Source organism: Chanos chanos, chromosome 3 (genome assembly GCF_902362185.1).
Source record: "Chanos chanos chromosome 3, fChaCha1.1, whole genome shotgun sequence".
Lineage (NCBI taxonomy): Eukaryota > Metazoa > Chordata > Actinopteri > Gonorynchiformes > Chanidae > Chanos > Chanos chanos.
In genome coordinates this window covers 55,698,821-55,719,189 of record NC_044497.1, presented here as the reverse complement: position 1 = coordinate 55,719,189, position 20,369 = coordinate 55,698,821, and the positions used below count along the sequence as shown (strand labels likewise).

The following is a 20,369-nucleotide window of genomic DNA, read 5'->3' as shown; positions in this document are numbered from 1 at the left end:
AGCTGCCCGATTTTGGCGGAGGTACAAAAGTCTGGAAGTCTGGTGTGCACTACGCATGCACCAGCATGCACGCGATACATGCATGCACTATGTGACATCTGATGACATCTACTGGCAATGTCAGATCTGTACTGCTCAAAAACGTTTTACGGCATAAAACGCATCGTGTTTTCATTGAGAGATGGAGTGTTAGCCTGTACTTTTGAGTTTTGGTTCGTACATATAGCGCTCTCAACTTTTAACTTCTTTTGACACTTTTAAAGTCTATTTTCTTAAAAATAATTATTATTAATGAATTCAGTATCTTAATGAGCCATCGTATTTCCAGAATTTAATAGTTTACTAGATATTATAGTAAACTCTACAGTAAATGGCTAATAGTAACTGGTGAATTTTGAGCGAGGGAGCTCATAGCCAGCCCAATCCTTTAAAGTTTCTCGCTCTCAAGCTCCAGCATTTGTGTTTTGACAGTTTTGATTCCATCAAATGAAAAAATTATCCATTAAACTGCCAGAATTAAGAAAAATTTCCCCGGTGAACAATGCCCCCTCACCCCCTACAGGTCTGGATTTACCCTGTGTTCTTGCCCCCCTACTTTGAAACTCATTCCGGCGCCGCTGGTCTGCACACCACCAAGGTGAATTGGATTAGTCTTGACTTGGTTGACAGTGTTGGGGGATGGGTAATGTATTGATGGTCGAGTGCCAAATCGACACAAATGGATATTCGTCTTTTTTTACTACTTTTTTACATTTATGAGTCTTAGTCTTGTATATATTGTATGCAATGATTATTTATTTGTATTGTTCCAAAAGTCTGAATAAAGATTACAGTTAGTGCAGAATGGTGCTTTTTGTTTTGTCAGGGGTTCACCCAGGGCGCCATACAAGCTAGAACTGATATCCAGTATAATCTCTAAATCGTGCCCACTTCCAATCTACAATCCAAATGCAGATGCAGAGACAGATAATTTTGTTGGTTGAACAGATACAGATACAGATAATGACGTCTCTGTCCACCTCTAATACTTACAATACTTTTGTTTTCAGTTTCATTTCGCTACTGTCATACCAGTGGAGACATGTCTACAAATATTCTGCTGAAGGAAAAAGAAAAATGTCAGAACCGAAATCAAGATCTGAATGTATATGTCTTATAAGTTATTATATAGCTATAGCTATTTTTATTCTTATTCTGGCCATTAACCATCATGAAGACCAAGATGACAACCCCAACCCCAAAAGTGCAACAAATGGCAGGTGAGTTCATCAGTACGCTTGTGCTTCTTTTCACCTATATTAATCAGCAGTAATTGTGATCTACTCTGACAGATTTGAGTGCAAGAAGCTGCTTTATCTGTCCAATCTTTTGGAGGGTTGCATCTGAAAAAATGAACACTTTTATCTCATAATCATTCTTTTCTTCTCATTTTGACTTTAGTGTAGTATATACTGGAGGAGACATTTAACAACGGATCTCACAAGAGACCTCCACATATGTCTGTTAAGAAAACACGCCTATCATTAGTTGTAATAAAGGAATTAATCATTTATTTGTGTTTTCATAGCCGTTCGAACAAGGACTCATGGATTGCAGCAGTCGCTGCTGATTCATGGGAGTGTTCTGTGATCGGCCGGTGAGTTCATCTGCTTTATCTTTTGCGCTTTTTGTAACAATTTGCATTTGGCTTAAAACTTTTATCATTAAATACTGTTCCTGCTGTTTTGAAATCTATGCACACTCTGTCAACTAAATTAAAAATATTGAGTCACTCTGGTTAAAACTCCGGTCAGATAAGTATTATAAATCCGTTAATTATTTTTTCACAAATCATATTGCTCGCTGTTTAAATCATTGTGAGTTTCATATTGTTTGCTGTTTCTGCTGGTTATCGTTTTGTTCATGGTAAAAACAACATGAACAAGAAAAACTTGACACTCCAGAGTTTTGTATGCAGTTGTTGTTGTAACTATGTACACAAGGCAAAAGAATGAAACAAAATTCCACTACTCTCTAGTAAAGAAGTACCAGTACTACTACTAAGAGTGCTTGACACTCTGTTCCTGAGATGCAACTGGATACACACGCATTCTTTACTCACTCACTCATTATCTAAGCCGCTTATCCTGATTAGGGTCACAGGGGGTGCTGGAGCCTATCCCAGCGCTCATAGGGCAAAAGGCAGGGAAACACCCTGAACAACTTGCTAGTCCATCGCAGGGCAGACACACAGACTCACACCTAGGGGCAATTTAGTGTCTCCAATTCACCTAACCTGCATTTCTTTGGACTGTGGGAGGAAACCGGAGCTCCCAGAGGAAACCCATGCAGACATGGGGAGAACATGCAAACTCCACGCAGAAAGGACCCTGGCCACCGGGCCGGGATTCAAACCCGCGACCTTCTTGCTATGAGGCGATCAATAAACAGGCAACATCTCGTACACAAAGTACTGGCTACTGGGGGTTAGGCAAGAACCAGGGTCTAGGTACAAGCTAAGTTTGATACATGGAAAGACAAACAGAAGGAACAGGCAGAAAGGCTTGACAGAGAGCAACGCTAACAAGGCTAAATGGGAACAAGGAATCAAGCTAACAGGGTAACAGGAAAATTAGGCTACCAAGGACCAGCTCAGTATTGAAAGCAACTGGAAGACTTTCAAAGGACATGAAAGCATTGGGGTATATGTAGACAGGCACCTTTTCAAACAGTGCATAGCCAATGATAGAGATGAGCGCACGTGACATACTCAACACCATTTTACAGAGGATGTTTCAGAGCCGTGCAACTGAGGCCGGACAATTCATTCAATTCTGCAAAGTATCAAACAGATGCCCACCCCAGCCTTCAACAGAAATACCTCTGCTTTGAATGATAAAATGATGGACTGGATCATCGTGTTTCTCTGTTTTCGCGCACATTCTACCAATCACTTGAAGGGAATGTTCAACAAACTTCCCTGCATGTTTGACAAGCGGAGCTACGATGTAGATTCAGGCAATGTTCACAAAGATTTGGCAAATTACCATTAACTGTGTGTAAATGCTGCACATTCAGTTCATAGAGACAGACTTCGGAAATGCTTCTTTTAGATTTTACTCTTGCAAACTTGCGTCTGAAGTCACAAAACAATCAACACAGCAAACTAGGTTACAGTGTAAGTTCACTTAGTGTCCCACAGGATACATATACAATCAATGCATTGTCTACATGCTCAGCAACATACTCTTTCTCTTTCAACAATAAGTAATAAATGCTCACATACTGTACATATTAATATTGATAGTATGCACGTTACATTTTTCCTCCTCTTCCCCTGTTTGCTCTAAAGCACTAAAGAATAAAGAGCTTATACTTTTGTTATTTGACATGTTGACATAGCTTTTGATGATTAAAGAATGTGCTGTGTCTTTATCTTTCTCAGGGATATCCTGCAAAAGGGAGGTTCAGCAGTGGATGCTGCCATTGCCTCATTAATATGCACTTCACTGATACATCCACAGAGTATGGGGCTGGGAGGAGGCAGCATTTTCACCATACTGGATAAGAATGGTGAGTTAAGTGCCATATCCTCATTTTCCCGTTTGCACCAAAATGTCTAGATAGATAGATACATACATACATAGATACATAGATACTTTATTTATAATCTTGGGGAAATTCCAGTCTAGTAGCTCATCCACTATAGATTAAATACAGTACACAGCAAAGCAGCAAACAGTACACACCAATACCTAAATACAACAGACAACAAAATAAGGCTACTCATTTATTGCTGCACTTGTATTACTAAATAGAAAGACAAGACACTTCCTTATCAGCCTCTTCAATTCATTCCACTCAAACCAGGGAAGGTCAGAATTTTCAACGGACGTGAGACAGTCCCCAAGAACTTTGATAAAGACTTCCTATCGAATTGCAGCAAAGGCGTCAAGACTGAACAGGAAGGTAACCACACCTAATGTGTTTGACACTAACATTGTTAAGATCGGCAATAATGCAAGAAATGTCAGAACCATGTGAATAGGAGGTTGAATCTAAGGGATCTGAATTTTCATTCGGACTTGCATGATTATTATTATAAGTATATTTACGTTTGCATTTATTAAAATAGCAGATGCTTTTATCCAAAGCAACTTCCATGACATCATTCATCATTTGCAAAGTGTTGTGCAGGTTGTCTTTGGTAAACTGAGCTGATCATTATTTTTGTATACATGCTGAGATAGCAAAGTTTACCATTGTTTTTATGATTGTTCATACTAAAATCCCCTTGTTAACTAAACATTTGCTTTCCGAGCTGAACTTGATGAAATTATCTGAAGTGACTATGAGTATGTCTCAGGGAGACATCAAACACTTACTTTAACAAACATCAAATTGTGTTTACACTGCTTGCAATCCTATTGTTCTGATTTATGTCTTATGTAATTAACACTCACCACATAAAAGAGAATTTTGACATAGCACATAGCCTAACAACTAGTTTACTGTAAGTACATTATGATTTCATGGTCACAGTAATCACAGCCTGGGATTCTCACAGACCTTATTTGACATTTTTTTTTATTTAGCACAGCTCAATAACATATTTTGGGCTGTCAGAACATTTGAGATATAGACATGGATAACCAAAAGAATGATTTCTGATAGTCATACTGAGCTGAGTTCAATTTATCAGTTCAATTCAATTCGGTTTACTTTTATTCATGTAGCACGTTAACATCGCACGTTGGCACAAAGCAGCTCTGCAGGATGCCGGACCTGATGCCCCCAGTGAGCAAGCCCAAGTCAAGGAAAGGAAAGATTCCCCAAGAATGAGATAGCAAGGAGCCACGACTCAGTAGAGGCAGCTCACCCTCCTCTGACTGACCCAGGAGTAAAAGATTAATTGATAGACTATTAGATTGAACACCAATTTTTAAGAAAATCTATGAGTTCCATGCAGGTGGGTGTTCAGCCATCCTAGGGCAGAATTTGTGGAAGTGCTTATATTGTACATGTGAATGTAACACAGTCAAAGCTAGCAGATAGACATGTTGGGGGATATACAAGAAGGAGGTATCATAGCTGGAAGAAATCCTTGTTGCCCTTAGCTAGAGTAAGTAGAGAGGGAAAAGCTAGATTGGGTGTGGCTGGTTCTCAGAGAAGATCCACCCCACAGGTTAACTTATTACATTTGTTGTGATTATAACCTTTGGGTACTGCTGAGCACAAAATTTGTGTTATTGAATAAGAAGGCAGGAAAGGCTTTCTTTTCTTTTGTGTGACTGGTTTGAGTCCGGCTAGACCAAGGTAGGTCAGCATCTGTCCTGAAGACCCACATTGTCTTTTATTATGTGGAGTGAAGTAAGATCTGTTCTCCAGGATTAAGGACCTGCTGGCCTGCCCTGGTCAGCCGCTACCCGTTCCCTTTTCAGTTGCAATGATTTTGTTCTTTGGAGTCTTTTATTTAAAATTTGATCAGCAATACATATTTCTTCTTTTCAGTAAACATTTTACACCTTTGGACTACTCAAAATATCTGCTGGCTAGTTTTATGTTAGGCCAGAGAGTAGACCCCTGGTTACTGAAAGTCATGTGGTCTTTGGGTCATACCATATTTGGCGGCATTTGAACTGAGTGATCATTTTAGGTCTTTTGTATTTGTCACGCTTTGTCACCCCTTGTTGAACTGTTGTAGTTACTTGTGCACCAAACTTGTATTGTTGTATTGTGTGTAACACGGGTTGTGCCACAGACGTTTCGTATTGATGCTGAGCTGTTTGTTTCCTCTTTTCCTACATTTTCTTGTCTCTGATAGGGCTCTCCACCATATGTCTCTTCAGCTCTCTCCTGTTCACCCTCCATCATGTTTGATCTACAGTCTTACGCTGCAAACCCCATGCAAACTGAGTTATTCAAAATAGAACCTCTTGAACATTGTTGCTTATTATAAATTTACAGCCTGCAGTAGTTTACCCAAATGTGATAATCAGGTTTTGCTGGTTAATGCTTCACAATAATGGATGACAATGATCTGGAAGGTGAGACTTGATCAGCTGAGCTCTCACTCGCTGCACCCAGAACAGGAATTTAGAATTGTGTGAGAGAGAGTATGAACAAGAGCATGCGAGGGAAAGAGAGGAATTTAGGCATGAAAGAAAAACAGGAGTGAAAGAATGAGAGGCAACAGGTTTTCTGTCTCAAGGTATTTAAGTGAAGAGCTTGTGATAGTGGTGTTCCAGAGTCTGGCGACATTGATACAAGCCACAATGTATGTTTGGTTGTCCCATTTACAGAGGAGGAGGTGAAAAAGCTCTTTACTCTTTTCGGACACACGGCTACCAACTTCAGGTGGCCAAAGGAGGTTTGGCCTGTGTTGTTGCAATGTGTTATGTCAGGTAAAGTGCAGCAAGCATACTCATCCTTGTTAGTTGTGGAGTCTCTTGATTATGACCGGGTGAAAGCTTCTGTCCTTCAGGTCTATCAGCTGGTTCCTGAGGCTTATAGCCAGAAATTTCTTCGTCATCACAAAGCCGAAATTCAAACTTATGTCGAGTTTGTCAGGTGGAAGGAATCGCTATTTGATCTTTGGTGCACTCCTCTAAAATTAAACACTTTTAAACAGCTTTGTGAAATGATACTTCTGGAAGAGTTTAAAAACTGTTTGCCCAATTATCTAAATGATCAAAAACTTCTGAAAACTTCTGTTGCAGTAGTTTTAGCGGATGAGTATTTCTTTATTTGTTAAAACATACGAACCTTTACTGAAAAATTGTTACTGCCCCAGTGGTAGCAGCAGAGTTTCAAAACTGTCTGTTCTCCAGCTGCAGAGAAATGGTTTGAAAACATAGAGAAGTTGTCACCTAAGTCCCCATCCTTATCTGTGTGTTTCTTCTGCAAGAAACGTGGGCATTTTCATTTTTGTGTGCTCTGCGCTGAAAAAGACACAAAAAGACACAGAATGCACAGGGGCACATAACAGAAGAGTATTCCATACCTGTGGAGCTCCAAAGGAGAATGCTTTACTGTATGCTGTAACTTTTTGAAGTCTTGTATCCGCCAGAAAACTAGCATCTTGTGAGTAGAGTAGTCTAGAAGGCTCATAAGTAACTCAGATACTAGGGAGCCAGATGATTCAGAGAGTTATTAGTAACTTGTAATCAGTGCAAAATTTAGCAGGACGTCAAAGTGGAGAGGACAATATAGGGATAATCTGCTCAGATTTTCTGGTTGTAATAAGAATTCCAGCAGGTGCATTGTGATGTTGCTGGGGCCTGTTCAAGTACACTGTGGAACATCCAACAAACAGAGCACTGCAATAGTCTAGTCTACATGCATGAACTGGTGTCACACCTGTTTTTACCTCCCTGTTGTTTGGCCTATCAGAGCTGTGTTTACCTGATGATCATTTAATTACTTCATGATCCGATCAACCTTTCTTTTGTTCACATACCCATCAGTTTCCTCTATATACATATCTCTGCATTTTCCAGGATTATTTGCAAAGTCTCTCACTAATGTGAGTGTCTTGATCCATGTAGTGCATGGTCTTGTTTGGTCTCTCTGGTTCTTGTTAGCACCCCCAGTTCTGAGTAAGGGATCTGACATTCAGTAATCCTAACTTTAAGTTAAGATGAACACTAGTATTATCTGCATTTTGGTCAGAACTAGTGTTAATTAAGTTGTCAAAACTGATACTGCAAGAGTCAAAGCGCGTACAGCATATCAGACAACAAAACCTAGAAACACACCAACATGTTTAACATGTTCTGTGGCTGGTTTGTAAAAAACAAAAGGGAGAGAGAGCGAGATTTCAAAATGAATTAAGAAACATAAACAACGAGTTGCGCAACCAGCCTCCCTCTTCAGCGCCCTTCTTCCTCTGTCTCCTTAGCTGTGAGTTTCTTGAACTGACAACTACTCATTTGAAGCAGTGTCTTTTTGGTAGCAAAAGAAATTTCATTTGTCAATGCCCTATAAATATTAAGAGAGATATTCAAACATATTCAGTCTCATTAACTTTGCCTCAGTTAATGGCTTTAAATTTCTTATGTTTTGTATTCAGGTGGTTTGTTGTACCTGAGGCCATTTAAACTTGCAATAAGAAAAGAGATGAATGTTTATACAGGAAAATTTCTGTGACCTGGTTTTATGCAGTACAAACCTCTGATTCAACCACAGTACTTTGATTGGTTCAAAAAGGTTAGTTGGCATAAATTACATTCACCCGCCTGTTCTTACTTGTGTTGGTTTTGCTATTGTCATAGTTGCTGTGACCACAGATTTATATCAAAGGAGCATCACATGTTTTCTTTCAAGGCCTGGTACACATTCAACAAGTAATGGTGTTTGTTGTAGCATGTAAAGATATTCAGTAGGTTGTTCATATATCCTGATGGGACAATACATGCATGGTTTTTGCCAGAATACAAAAATGAACACTCAGAAATGTACATAACGTAGTCAAGAGTTGGAGAAGAATAATTAAAACAGAAAGGGTATCTCTAGAAACTGAAAGCAGGCTTAAAGAACATAAAACAGGTGCACCAGATCATTAAATGATTAATTGATTGACCCAAATAAAACAGGACACTGACCAAATCAAGGAGATCAGAACACTACATGACCAAATCAAGGAAATCAGAACACTAAATGATCAAATCAAGGAGATCAGAACACTACATGATCAAATCAAGGAAATCAGAACACTAAATGAGCAAATCAAGGAAATCAGAACACTAAATGGCCAGAAGAGGGGGGAGTTAGGATAGAGGCGTGAGAACAGGAGTGTTTGGTTTTGTGAAGCTTAACAGCTTAACAGCTAATCAAAAATAATAGTAATTAAATTCATGAACAGTATTGATTCATAAATGATAATGGTTAGGGTATGTGCTCTTTTGACTGAACGGTTATTTTTATATTTACCCAATAGTTTTCAAGGAAATTTTTAACAATGGATTTTTTCAGTTTGAAATACCATCAAAATACCCCTCATAAGGAAAGCTGGAAAACTTCAGAATCTTTTTTTATGTAACAAAGTGTGAATAGATCAGAATCTCAATACAAACTGTAAAGTTAATGTGTTACAAGAATATATATCCCCTTCACCCAGTGCAGAAAATTGATGAACACAGCGTGAAATGTATGGATCTTTAAAAATCAATGACTGAATATCACTACAAAGTGATTGCAGTAATCTGAAAAATCACTGCTCTCTACAGTGCAATTCAAAGTCAGTTTACGGTATCAGCATCAATAAAAACACAGGTGGGAAGGGTCAAGTGGGACCCGGTAGAACATCCCACCACCCGTGTCACCACCACATAATAATCTAATGACAGTTTATATGTGTTCTTTTTAGTAATATATCTAGATTCACATTTCCAAGATGTCATTAAGCTGCCCAAAACTTGTCCTTTTTATCTGATACAGCCAGCAAATGGATTGGTGTGCCAGGAGAGTTGCGGGTCTATGAAAGAGTGCATCAGATTTACGGAAAGCTGAACTGGAGTGAGCTGTTTCAGCCTACTCTGGAATTATATGGAAGGGGTGTTAAGCTGTCAAATTTGACTTACAAGTATCTAAAGAAAATGAACATAAAGTCACTGAAACTGAGGTATGTCTGAATCTATTTTTCTTGCCATCATGGACATTTACATTTACACCATTTATGTCAACTTTATTTTTATTGTTGAGTATTTTCATTAAGGCTACTAGAAGAATGCAAAACAAAGCACAAAGTACACAGGAAAGGCAAGATAAAATGTATAAGAGTCTTATACTGGCTACTGTTATGACAAGAGGGTGATTTTAAAGAAGGCTCAACATTCATTGATGTTTTTGATCCTGTGCAATCTGATGGTTACATCATGTTTAAATTTAAGCATTGTCATAAAACTTTTCTGATGCTTGCTGAATAACCCTGTTTCTGTTTCTGTTTGCCAGTGATTTATTCTTCAATGGAGATGGGAAACTGCTGGAAGTAGGTGATACTGTGAATTTCTCAGCACTTAATAAAACCCTTGGCATTATAGCTGAAGAAGGAGCAAACGCTTTCTACTCAGGGCAGATAGCCAGGGACTTAATCGAGGATATAAAAGACGCAGGTGAAAACCTTATACCGTGCACTGCCTGGTCTCATGACTAAACATATATCAACATTTGATGTCCTTACAATCCCACATTCTTTTCATTAGAAGCAGATGTGTTTATTTGGTTGGTTGGTTGACTTATCGTCTTTATTTCTAACATTAGATGTTTGAAAAATGCTCATTTGAAAAAAGTTAAGAATGGGGTTTGGGTTTGGGTTAGAGAGCAAACCTGAAATGGTTTTTTAGAAAGTTACAGACACCTGTTTACATCACAATTTCTGTGCTGATTCTAAGGTGGAACCATAACACTGGAGGATCTGTCATCATTCAAAGTACATGAAACTGAAGTATGGAATATGTCAGTCGGAGAATATGAAATGTACTTCCCCCCTCCACCTGCAGGAGCTCCACTTGTCAGCCTCATTCTCGGCATCATGGAAGGTATTACCTTTTAGTTCTAATATAGCGGATGATTGACTTTGCCTTGGAGACTGAAACTAGATTTACTGGTATGGATCAAATGAGATCAATTTTTACTCAGTTGTGAAGGTGCACAGAGTAGACTTGTCTCATTTATTTATTCATGCCCAATCTTCCATTCAAAAAACATCTGAGAGACTTAACACATAGGGATGGACATGCAGATTGGAATGTCACATCAGGCTCATCTTCAAACACAAATCACCAGTTCATCCATTTCAGTACATGCCACAGGTCCTCAGATTTTGGACTGATTTGAAACGGTTTCTTCACTGACAGTCAGATGTTTCCCCATTTACCATGCTTATGGCTGGTAGGCATGACAGCAACAAAAAGTAATTATTCAACACTGGATTTCACCCCATGTTCCCTCAGTCAAACATTGGATACAGATGTTTTTATATGTTCTAAATTTGAAATTATCCTCAGCCAGGATTAATAAAGTCTGACCACCCACTCTGAGGATGTGGACAAATGTAAAATAGTTTTAGGATAGAGCAGCAAATATTATTTTCCTTCCATTACTAACTTCCCATGTGGTGATAGGGGCAGAAGATGTGTAAGAGGGGTTCGTGAAGAGGGATCAATGTATTATGTTACTCTGAAATTGTACTGCTGACAACCCAAATGTAATATCAACCAGTAATGTAACAACTTCTTACATTTGTTACATTATCGGCGGGTTTTTACATTTTTTAATACATGTAGTGGCCTGTCATAATGGCCAAAAACTTCCAATAATGCAATAAAACATAATGTAATAATTGGCTCATCATGTAATAAAATCATGAATCAGTTATGTAATAATATTTTGGCCAATAATGAAATTAGGTACTGCTGTAAGTTATTACATTGTAGGCTAGATATTACAATATTGGCCTGATAACCAGTTTTTAATTTAATAATCTCATGGAAAGAACTGCGAGACTTAGAGAAACAGCATAGCAAGGCAAAGCCATGCTCAGGCAGAGGCTTTTTATCCAGCGCAGAGCTGAGCAATGCATGGTTCGACAGAGAGAAAGGCCTGGAAAGCGGGGAGCCTTTATCTCTAACCTTTTTTAGTTCAAGCTGCAGTTCCTAGGGTAGGAACACAGCAGACACCTAGCCTGTTTAAAGGAGGAGTCTCATCATTGGCTGCACCAGCTCTGTGACCCTGTTCACTTTGACAATGAACATGCTGGTAAAATCTGCTGAACCAGTATGCAGAGGCTTAAGGGAGGTTCAGCAGTAGCCTTAAAGATCATCATCATCATTTTTTGCCGCTTATCCGGGACTAGGTCGTAGTGGCAGCAGGCTGAGGAGGGTAGCCCAGACATCCCTTTACCCGACTACATCCACCAGCTCCTCCTGGGGGATCCCAAGGCGTTCCCAGGCCAGCCAAGATACATAATTCTCCCAACATGTCCTTGGTCTTCCCCAGGGTCTCCTCCCAGGTGGTCGTGCCCAGAACATCTCCACAGGGAGGTGCCTAGGAGACATCCTGATTAGGTACCCGAACCACCTCAACTGGCTCCTTTCAATGCGGAGGAGCAGCGGCTCTACTCCAAGCTCCTCCCGGGTGTCCGAGCTCCTCACCCTATCCCTAAGGGTGCGCCCAGCCACCCTGTGGAGGAAGCTCATTTCCGCCGCTTGTATCCGCGATCTCATTCTTTCGGTCACTACCCAGAGCTCCTGACTGCCAGCGCCACCCCGATCCGCCTGTCGATCTCCCGCTCCATTTTACCCTCACTTGTGAACAAGACCCCGAGATACTTGAATTCCCCCACTTGATGCAGAAACTCAGTCCCAACTCGGAGGGGGCAAGCCACCTTTTTCCAGCATAGGACCATGGCCTCGGACTTGGAGGTGCTGATCCTCATCCCGACCGCTTCACGCTCGGCTGCAAACCGCCCCAATGTGTGCTTGAGGTCACAGTTTGATGAGGCCAACAGAACAACATCATCTGCAAAAAGCAGAGACACAATCCTGAGGCCACCATACTGGACACCCTCCTCCCCCCGACTGCACCTTGAGATCCAGTCCATGAAAATTAAGAACAAGATTCGGAGAAAAGGAGACCAACACTCACTGGGAATGAGTTTGACTTAGTGCTGAGAATACTGACACAGCTCTCACTGTGTTTATACAGGGACCGAATGGCTCACAGCAGCGAACCTGGCACGCCATACTCCTGCAGCACCCCCCACAGGACACCCCAGGAAACACGATCGTAAGCCTTCTCCAGGTCCACAAAACACATGTAGACTGGATTGGCAAACTGTCATGATCCCTCCACTATCTGTGCAAGGGTGAACAGCTGGTCCACTGTTCCACGGACAGGACGGAATCCACATTGTTCCTCCTGGATCCGAGGTTCAACAGTCGGCCGCAGTCCTTTCCAGTACCCTGGAGTAGGCTTTCTCAGGGAGGTTGAGCAGTGTGATACCCCGATAATTGGAGCACACTCTCCGGTCCCCTTTTTTAAAAATGGGGACCACCACCCCGTCTGCCACTCCACGGGCACTGTCCCTGACTCCCTTGCAACATTGAAGAGGCGTGTCAGCCATGACAGCCCAACAACATCCAAAGCCTTCAGCATTTCAGGGCGGATCTCATCCACTCCTGGCGCCTTGCCACTGCAGAGTTTTCTAACTGCCTCAGTGACCTCTGCCAGAGAGATGGGTGACGATCCTCCTGAATCTTCTGGCCCTGCCTCCTCTGTGGAGAGCGTGTCAGTCGGGTTTAGGAGCTCTTCAAAGTGTTCCTTCCATCGTGCAACCACATCCTCAGTTGAGGTCAGAACCTCCCCATCCCTGCTGAGAACAGCCTGGACGAGGGTTGAAATCCACATAGCTGTTAATTAGCTTTATCAGGGCTGGAGAGAAGCCGTGTTCGTCGCCTCGTGCAGCTGTGGGCTTCTGAACACTGCGCAGGGATTTGTAGAAAGCTACTGCTAAGGCACAAGGTGTGATTAATCTCAGCTAGATCATCTGGACAACGGTGTCTGATGTTGAAAGACCTGAAACAGCCAAAGGACCCCAAAAGTTGCATCACTGATCACTTATTTCATTACAAACCGTAACATGAGTGAATACTGTGATAAGATAACCCATCTCAAATGGGACTGCAAGACATGTTTATAGAATGTAAAGTCATTGTGAACAGTGAGTAGTCTGAAAATTTCCAAACTTGCCTGATATAGGTTCAGTCTTTTTAACTAACCAGCTGACCAGAAAACAATTAGCTTCAATTTATTTTTTTAAAGCTTAATTCCTAAATGTGGAAATAGTCATGTGTAATTGAATTTTTGATATGTTCTCTCATTGATGCATCTTTACAGATTTACTTCTATGTTCATATGGATGCTGTTAGAGTTGTTTGCTGATCTTTTTTAGATGTTTGCATTTCTGTCACTTTTGTGGCAGTCCAGAATTGCAGCTATAGTGCATTCACGTGAGGTGAAGTAGAAACAGGAGCTACCTGTAATTACAGATTATTTTAAAATTAAAATCTCAGTGTTTTCATGTTCATAAACGACATTGAGCATCGCTACAAAGATATGTTTATTAATCTCAGTAAATATAGTTTAGCATGCAAACTCACACATGCTCACACACACACACACATTATTAACCCTGTTATTATATAATATTCTTAACTCTGTCCTCACTGCCCTATACCATCTAGTGGTTGTGATGGTAACCTCAGTTAGCCCGCTACTCCATGGCCATTTGTTCCTTTTAATTGCTTTAGCCCTGAACACCCTCAAAAGACACAGCTGTATGTTAGAAGAAAAAAACAGTTCTGTACATTCTTTGTGAATATCATCAGTCATGCATGTGTTTTGTATAGCCCTCATGTGAAATACATTATTTTCATTCCAATAGACGGATGGATGGATGGATGGACATCATAATATAAGTTTATTTAGAGTCCAATATCACTATTTATAGTCTCAAAGTACTTTACATGTCTACAACAAAGTCAAATAAAAATTATATTATGCACAAGTTAGAGAAAATATATAAGTCTTTAGTCTGGTTTTAAGGGTATGGAGAGAGTTTGCCCCCTAACTTCTGTAGGTAAACCATTCCAGAGGAAGGGAAAGCGGTAGGAAAAGGCTTGGTTACCAGTGAACTTCTTTTTAACTCTTGGAACGACTAATAGTCCCAAATCTTGAGGGCCCAGGGTGCGAGGGGGGTTATAGGGTGTCATTAAGTCAGACAGATGGGAAGGCACAAGCCCATTTAAAATTTTATATGTTAATAAGAGGACCTTAAAGTCTGCCTTTGCATGAATTGGGAGCCAATGAAGGGAAGCCAGGACAGGTGTAATGTGATCAAACTTCTTTGTTCTGATCAGAATTCTGACCAGAGCTCAGCATTAAAATGATCAATGTAATCCCAGATAGTCAGCAGTTGGTTCAACAGGTTTTCCTCTCTGAATTGCTAAAAATATTTTGTTTCTCTTCTGTAGGATATGGCATGACTCCACCCTCCCATGACGAAGATAACGAACATAAGGTTTTAAGATACCATCGTTTTGCAGAAGCACTGAAAAATGCAAATTATTTCAGAAACCTCATTAAGGATTTGAATTTTTATTCAGTTAATGTAAGAAATTCATTGTAGTAACTTAATTTTAATAAGATTCTTTCATTTTGTTACTTCATTGGTAATATATAGGTAGACATGCACTGTCCATCAAAATGGTTAATTATACCTTTAATGTTTTTTGTGCTGAAGAGCATTGGCAAGAAATTGCACTGTCCATTTCCACAAGAGGACTAGTACAGTAATGGCAGTCTATTTTCATCACCTACAATCTACAATCATACATTTCTTGTGAGGGTTGACATGCCAAGACCCAATCACAGACCCAGTAAGGTTAAACAAGGTTTATTCAAAAAATCAGACAGCAATCTCAAAAACAAAGTCCAATCCAAGGTCAAAACCAAATATCCACAGGGAAAACAAACCCAAATCATTAGGCAAAAAACAAGTCAGGATAAAATCGATCAAGATTTCAGATTAACAGTAGACAAACTTTCACAGACTGGCACAGAAAAACACAAGGTCACAATCTGACAAAGAACAGATACAGGCATAGGACTTAAATACACAGCACAATTGGCAGCAAAGACAGGCTATTGGTGGAAACAAATCAGGTAATAATAGTGATCAGGTGGGGGGCCGGGACAGGAGTAGACAGGAACAAACAGAAGCACATGGCAAAATCAAACACAAACAAAAGCACATGGCATGACAGTATACAGAATGGCCAGCAGGGCGGCCACAAGTCACAGACCTGGCAGAAGTACTGACAATTTCTCATCTCACTCTTGATTTTTTTTTTCAATAACAGTTTGAAAGGAAAGGGTTTTTTTGACACAGACTGATGAGGACAAGTTGAAATATGCCTGAGTAACTGCTGCTAAAGTCCGGTACTGTAATCCTAGGATGCTGAGGATGCTAAGATGCTGAGAAATAAGACCTTTGTGAAGGAGATCCAAGAAGAAATCTATGTTGAAAAAACCCACCGTTATTACCTGCCCAAACCATGGGAGCATGATGGCACCTCCCATCTGTCTGTAATTGCAGAGGATGGGACAGCTGTGTCTGTTACCAGCTCCATCAATTCTCCGTGAGTTAACCGATAACAAAATCTCTGTCCCCATGGATAAAACACAGAAAATATTTATTACATTTTCATGTAGTATTCCCACCTCAAAAATTACAGGAACCATTAGGAAATGCTAAGAGATGTATATCATACTCAAAATATGAAGAAAATTATACGCTTTAATACAGGGGTGTCAAACTCTGGTCCCAGAGGGCCAGGGTCCTGCTGATTTTTGTTTTCACCTCTTAGTTACCTGTTGATTTTCACCTTGAAAACAGGTGTGGACACTCTTCAGCCAATCAGAGATTCTATTTAGTTGGTCTACAAGAAAAACAGCAGGACCCTGACCCTCCAGGACCACCCCTGCTTTAATACAACTGTTGATTTTTGTAACTATATAGTTTTAATATAATAAATATGACTGATAGAGAACACAACTGCATCTTTTACAATGTTTCTATATTTCCTTGTGTCAACTAGCTTTGGTTCCCGCGTGTACTCTCCCAAAACAGGAATCATCCTCAACAACCAGATGGAAGATTTTTGCTCAATGCCATGCTTAAAAAAAGTATCTTCAGGTAGTAAAGCACTTGTAAAGACTGGTTATGTCTTGAGTCAGTACTCAAGTACTACTGATATTAAGTGATGCATGACTTTCAAGTATGATAGTGTACTAATGTTGCATCATACTAATGATCAAAAGAGCCACACCCCAGAATGGCCTGCTCTTGATAAAGGGCTGGATTAACCAGGAATGCCACAACTGCAATTTAATTTGGTTGTTCCTCAATCTATGCATAAGTCCCCCCTAGGAGCACAGAGAGTTACTACAGATTTTACTCTAGCTCAGACTGCCTTTACAACTTTGTGACGGAGTTTTATCTCTTGTTTTGAAACACTCCCATTGTAAACACTATGAAATCACATACACAGGATAGAGTACTAAAAATGATCACATACCTTAAAAGGCATGTATTAAATTGTCACCACTTTTGTGATGTCAGTGACATTTTATATCAGTGTGAAATAAACATAAGCAGGGACAGGGTGACAGAGTATAAAAATGTGTAATATTCTACAATAAAACTTTTTTCTCTCTTTTCTGTGTATTATAGGAGAGAGGCCTCCCTCTGCAATGACCCCAGCCATTTTCAAAGCCGAGGACAAAACTATCGTGATTGGAGGATCTGGAGGCCACATGATCACAGCAGCAGTGTCTCAGGTAAACATATCCTTAGCCATCAAGCATGGCTGCCATAAGCCTTACTGACATTTACATTTACATTTCTCGTTTGTATATTTACAAACGAGAGTTTTTCCCCCATGTTGTTTTTAAGTATTATTTGGACACATTGGTTAGTTCAATAGCTTAATAAAACAAAAGTTTGTGAATGAAAACTCCATCAATTTCAATACGACAGCATTTGGTAATTTGCTCAGACTGTATAATTGATGCCAGAGGTCCCTAAATTATGGCAGTACTCTTCCATTCTTCCAGACTTTCAACTTGTGACTACAGGGCACCTATTAAACTGCATTATGTATGTTCTGGCACTCAAAGCCTTTGAGCAGACATTTAGAGATTCGCTGTATGTTCCTGAATGGTTTTGATAAAAGCAATGTAAACCTTGTTTAGAAAGGAGCTTGAAAAACCAAGCCCTCCTCCTACCATTGCAAATGTTCATGCCCCAGAGTCCATTACCACTTTCAAATTTCTTTGGGTCCAGATTTCAGTAGATATGTTTTAGGAAAACCGTGTAAGCTACATGCTGTAAGGAGTGCAACCAAGAGTCTACTGCCTCCTTATGGATAAGCAGGCTAGCCTTGTCACTGATGTTCTGTCAGACATAGTTGCACCCTCACACTTCAGCAAGTGCCACAGGTCCGCTGTTGACAAATTGCTGATAACATTGTTATGCTATGCACAGCTGATAAAAATCAAATCAGTTTTCTTGTATGAGTATACAAATATGAGCAGGGGATTCATCGTGCAATGTCCTTAAAGTATTAATGAACCATTGGGATACAAATAAATATCTAAAAAATGTTCACAGTATTATTACTAAAAATGTTAAACTATTCAAGCAGTCATTTCAACATACCTTTACCTTTAACCTCCTCCAGTCTGTTATGAATCACTTGTGGCTTGGCAGGAATCTGAGGGACGCAATCTCTGATCCTCGGCTGTTTGTGGATTCTGAAAATAAATTGTGGCTTGAGGATGAGTTTATGGACAAAGAGGTGAGCATTTTTACATATTAATGCCAAAGTTGAGGAACTCAGTAGGCTTGAAGTAAAACAAATATCATAGCCTAATCAGTGTACACACATTTAAATATCCTATTCTTATCTATAGCCACTGTCTAACTAAAAATATGTACATTCATAGCTGTACTGTGTTTGCCTGCAGGGCTTCCAGAGAGATATGGAAGCTCGTAAGCATAAATTTACAAGCAAAACACCAAGATACAAGAGTGTGGTCAATGCCGTTCGGAGAGAAGACAGAGTTGTCACAGCCTATTCAGACAAGAGGAAGAATGGCACAGCTGCTGGATACTAATCAACAACCTGGACATTCTGCATGTTGAGGCTTCAAAGCACTGATCTAGGCAGTGATCTCTTACTATTCAACATGTAGTATTAATTTTGAACTTCATGGCCTTTGTCATAGATTAAAACTTAACTACTGTGATGGACAGGCAAGCTGTCCAGGGTGCTCCCCTGCCTTCCGCCCAATGAATGCTGGGATAGGCTCCAGTACCCCACAACCCTAATTGGGTTAAGCAGCTTGAAAAATGAATGAGTGAATGAATGAATAAAACTTAACTATGATTGAGCAGTGTCCTAACTTTAACTAGACACAAATGTTCTTTGTGTAGGGAATTAAGTCATATTCTTTTTTGGTATTTATACATAGTTTATAATGTCTGCTTGGCTATCTGTGTAAATGTGTTTCTTTTAATTATACTCTGTTAATTTTCTTGTCGTACTCTTAAGTGTCTAGATAGTATTTGTGTACATTCCTGGTATAATAAGTTAGCAGTTTAATCAGAGAGACTGGGAACATTTAACATTTAGGGTTTTTCATTAACTTACTGTACATAAGAGGATTTATCTCATACTGGTTCTCTCCCTCTGCTGGTCATCTTTATGTTAGGTTCATAGTTACTTAGTTGTACCTGGTTCAGTCAGTCTAGTCCTGTTCTGTTTCATATTAATACTTCTGGTTTTGCCCTGTCTCTTTGTGTGGAATTGGCTTTAACTGATATGTGTGTTGGTGATCCTGAAGCTTTGGGCTGTGTTTAAATAAATCCTAAATTTCTGCAAATGCATCCAGTGCTTCCTTACGCTTATGAGAAAGTGTTAACGATCTGATTGGATTTGGGTTTGGATTTTTTTGGATTTAATTCAATTGGAGTGGGACAATCTAAAGTCTACCATTTTGTAGCTGGTGAGGGAGAATATTTTGGGATTTATCAGCCAGTGGATAAGGTGGACCATGTGGATCAGGTGTAAGTTCCTTAATGTTTTTCTACACAAAAAATGAATGCACAAAGATGAAGTGTACTTGGTCTCAATCAAATTCAGCCAATAAAACACTGTACTTTCAGAGAGCTGTTTGTTAAGAAGTTTAATTTGCTTGTTTAGAGGTTAATAGGCAACGCAGGAAATCTAACAGGAAGAAATCAGATGAGTGTACTTTTGAAAAGACAGATAGATTTTGACTATATTTTGAATCAAATATGTGTAAAAAATAAATAAATAAAAAGACCATTCATTCTGAAGTTAATCTATGATTAGTCGTTAAAAGCCCTTCCAGAACTGGAAAATTGCATTAATGGAAGAAACCTTCATGACTCAAAACACCATCCTTTCCATATTCTGAGGTTGGTTCATAGCACTTCAGTTTATGTGAAATGACATATCTGTAATATCAAGTAACCAACTGCCAAGAATATTGGTTAAAATAGTAAAATCATAACTGTGGTAAAATTGTCCTGAATTGCAGTAATGTCTCTCTTCCTGTATGAAACACACAGAACTGTTGACAAGCAAACAGCTTCTACCACACTTCAATCCTGGGTCATACCAGTCAAAGCAGATATGGTTCTTACAGATAAAAGCAGTGAGAACTGCTTTTGAGAATACAGTAAGAACTAAGCCCTGTGACCTTAAAGAGCTATTAAGATGGCCAATACAGGATCTGAGTCT

At 39.7% G+C, this 20,369-nt stretch overlaps 1 protein-coding gene across 1 annotated transcript in view; it reads right to left on the bottom strand.

Annotated features, from left to right (window-relative positions):
• The window catches only part of LOC115807229 (glutathione hydrolase 5 proenzyme-like), a 39,559-nt gene that overhangs the window by 9,634 nt on the left and 9,556 nt on the right, over positions 1 to 20,369 (bottom strand). The gene's annotated exons all lie outside the window — the stretch shown is intronic.